Source organism: Camellia sinensis, chromosome 13 (assembly GCF_055761805.1).
Source record: "Camellia sinensis isolate YWXY chromosome 13, ASM5576180v1, whole genome shotgun sequence".
NCBI lineage: Eukaryota > Viridiplantae > Streptophyta > Magnoliopsida > Ericales > Theaceae > Camellia > Camellia sinensis.
The window spans coordinates 136,634,210-136,637,431 of NC_138973.1; the positions used below are offsets into that span (position 1 = coordinate 136,634,210).

The 3,222-nt window shown below is 33.8% G+C and overlaps 2 long non-coding RNA genes across 3 annotated transcripts; both read right to left on the reverse strand.

Moving 5' to 3' along the window:
• Positions 1–416: 416 nt before the first annotated feature.
• On the reverse strand, positions 417–2,079 carry LOC145806037 (uncharacterized). Of its 2 annotated transcripts, XR_014348465.1 has the most exons (3): positions 1,614–2,079; positions 682–822; positions 417–602 (listed from the first exon to the last, which is right to left on the reverse strand). It is a non-coding gene; the product is annotated as an uncharacterized LOC145806037 (long non-coding RNA). The 2 variants fall into 2 exon arrangements; XR_014348464.1 differs by lacking the exon at positions 1,614–2,079 and having other exon boundaries at positions 682–1,290.
• Positions 2,080–2,644: 565 nt separating this feature from the next.
• LOC145806038 (uncharacterized) lies at positions 2,645–3,222 on the reverse strand. The gene is made up of 2 exons (XR_014348466.1): positions 2,813–3,222; positions 2,645–2,688 (listed from the first exon to the last, which is right to left on the reverse strand). It is a non-coding gene; the product is annotated as an uncharacterized LOC145806038 (long non-coding RNA).

The window sequence follows — 3,222 nt, forward strand, 5'->3', positions numbered from 1 at the left end:
TGTGGTTAAAAACTTTTAGATCACACCTTTTAAGTGTGATTAAAAACTTTAGATCACACCTTTTAAGTGTGATTAAAAATATTTAGATCACACCTTTTAAGTGTGGTTAAAAACATTTAGATCACAGCTTTTAATCACAGCTTTTAAGTGTGATTAAAAACTTTAGATCACACCTTTTAAGTGTGATTAAAAATATTTAGATCACACCTTTTAAGTGTGGTTAAAAACATTTAGATCACAGCTTTTAAGTGTGATTAAAAACTTTAGATCACACATTTTAAGTGTGATTAATAACTAATAAAACCTGTGATAAAAAAAAATTTGACATATTTAAAGAATAATCAATATTATTTTTGCACGCTCATTTGAATAATGTAATACACACTATATACTATATTTTGAATCACAACCATATATTGAATGAAATAATATCATATATTTCATAAATGAAAGTTAAATGTTTAAAAGTATATACAAAGAAATTAATAAAAAAAAAATTAACTGTGATTACATACATTAAAAAATAAAAAATAAAAAACTTGAAAAAAGTAAGTTCTTGAATTCTTTGACCATATTTTGCATCTCTCCAAGAAATTTCTGACCTGAAAAATAAAAAAACAAATTAATTTAAAAATCGCCAGAAGCATATGAATAAACTTACTAATTAATTTATAAACTTACATTTAGATCACACCAAAAATAATGTAATTTATCCAGTTGTTAAACTGCCCCAATCCTTTCCCCACAGCCACCAAAAAATTTGAAGCACAAACTTCTTGAATTCTTTGACTATATTTTGCATCTTTCTAATTAATTTCTGACCTGAAAAATGAAAATACAAATTAATTCAGAGACCGCTACAAACACAAATTGCCTTTTAGCAACTCCAAAACCAAACTATCAACCTATATGGGAATCAATCAACTCTGCTGTGGTTATGCATCAACTGACTGTATATGTGATGATCAATGTCAAGCAAGCATGACATGTTAGAGTGACACACATTCACAAGAATTATTGCATGAATGTTAAATCAAATATCATTATACTTAATCCCTCCATACAAAATTTTTCGATATGTAGTGATATGACATTGAATGTGTTTGTTAGCAATTCATAGTATTGCTTTAGTAATAATAATGCTTGGGCAAATCATGAAAATCATAGAGAGAAATTCACAAGCTAATAAGATCAATAAAGTAGTAATAACTCTATAAGTTCACCTGGTTTCAAATATATAATCACTTTCAAAGTTTTCTAGTTTGTTTTCTTCACTGATTAAAACATCAGAGGGTTTGACCTATGTCTGCTTGCTGCTACAATCAGTAGGTTATTTATTTTATTGTTATTATCACCATCATTATTATTTTTTCTTGTTCACTGATAATTTTCTTTGGTTTTATATCCTTCTAGGAGTAAAGCGACTAAGGTTTCCAAAAAACTACAATGTGGGCCTCAGGATCAGGTGAGTAGGTCCATGACCAATTCACCTGTCATTAGCCCATCCAACTTTTTTTACATTCGCATTATCTATAAATTTTTAGAATGAATAGATAGAATAGTATTATAAAAATAGATACCAAAGTATTATTTTTAACAGCCGTGGTACTTACAGGGGTTAGGGGAGGAGCCTCAAGAGGCAGCTGGTAATTCTCAACCCGTGTAATAGAGACTGAAAGATCAGCAATTGTGGATCCCTGAATCAAAAAGGCCAAAAATATAAAAATATAAAATAAATCTAAGGGTTAATAGAAACTGTTTCATCCTCATAGACCTGCAAAACAAGATGAAACCATTGAAGGAAATTAATAAATCACAAAACATAGAGCCAAAACTGTGGGTTCTCTTTCTTTTAGGTAAATAAGTTATAAATTAAAAACAATAACATATACAGGTTTACAAGAGGCATCCCTCAGGCACCACAAAACTAACAACAGACACAGAGAAAAAAACAAAAGGCTCTTTAGCCAGACAACATTGTCATCAAACGAACAGAAACTGACACAAAAAGGCGCAAAAAAGAAAGGAAAACAACACAAAAATGCAAATTAAGTCCATTATCTTTTTCTCTTTTTGTTTATCTCTACCAATTCACCTGTCATTAGCCCAGTAGAACTATGATTTGTTTTATGCACTAGTGTATCATGGTGTTTCCTAATCCTCGTAGACTAAGCTACCTTTTTCTGATAGATCTTCTAGTTGGACAGAAACTTGTAAACCCATTGATTGGGGTGTTGCCACGATAGTGACCGATGGACAGACAATCACGCTAAAAAAAAGGGTTAAATTCAAAGCATAAGCACACATATACAAGGTATGAGAAAGAAATAATCACTTACAAAAAAGACAGATAGACGCTTTCAAACTTTCACATACCTTATTTTATAAAATTAAGCAATAACAACCAAATGACCATGATACATGACACATGATAGAGAAAAGATGATGACCTAAATAAGTGCACTTTTTTATTTTTACGAAAAGATATGCAGAAAAGTAGAGAGGTGATCTGATGAAAAAAAAAAAAAAAAAAGATGGATTATTTTTAGGTCGCCAAACTTGGCCATAATACATGATACAAGACCTGTGAGCTATAAACAAGTAGAATCTTAAAATGCAGTAATCTATGAATACCTTTCTTTCACTCAATGAAGGCTTTGCAGATCCAACATCAAGTCCTCGATATACCTGTAACACAAACCAAATTCAATCAACTTAGCTAGCAGTTGTATTGTAATTAGCTCAGTGTTTACTTTTTCCTCAAATTTTTACGTAACCAAACAAGAGCTATCGGCGCGAAAATCTCTAAAACCTGGACAGAGTCAGCACTGATGATCTCTCCGTTGAGGCGTTTCGCGAGCTCCAAAGCGAGCCTGCTTTTGCCGGCACCGGTGGGGCCGGAAATCACGATTACCTTCTCCTTTTTTCCGGCGACGGAGGCTGAGCAGTTGGTGACGAACAGTCGGCGGCGGAAAGAGAGCGCGGAGGAGTGTATGGGGAGAGGAATCGCCGCCGTGTGAGAGAAGCGGAAGCAACACGCACGGAGGCCCCGAAAGCCGCTTACCATTTGCTGCGACGAAAGCGAAGAAGAAGAAGAAGATTAGGGAGATGTGGTTCCTCAACGTCGACTTCGGCAACTGCAACGGCGACGACCCAGTGTCTCTCCTCGTGCGTTTCTCTCTCTGTTCTTCGCAGTGAGATATTGAGTTAGCACGTGGACAT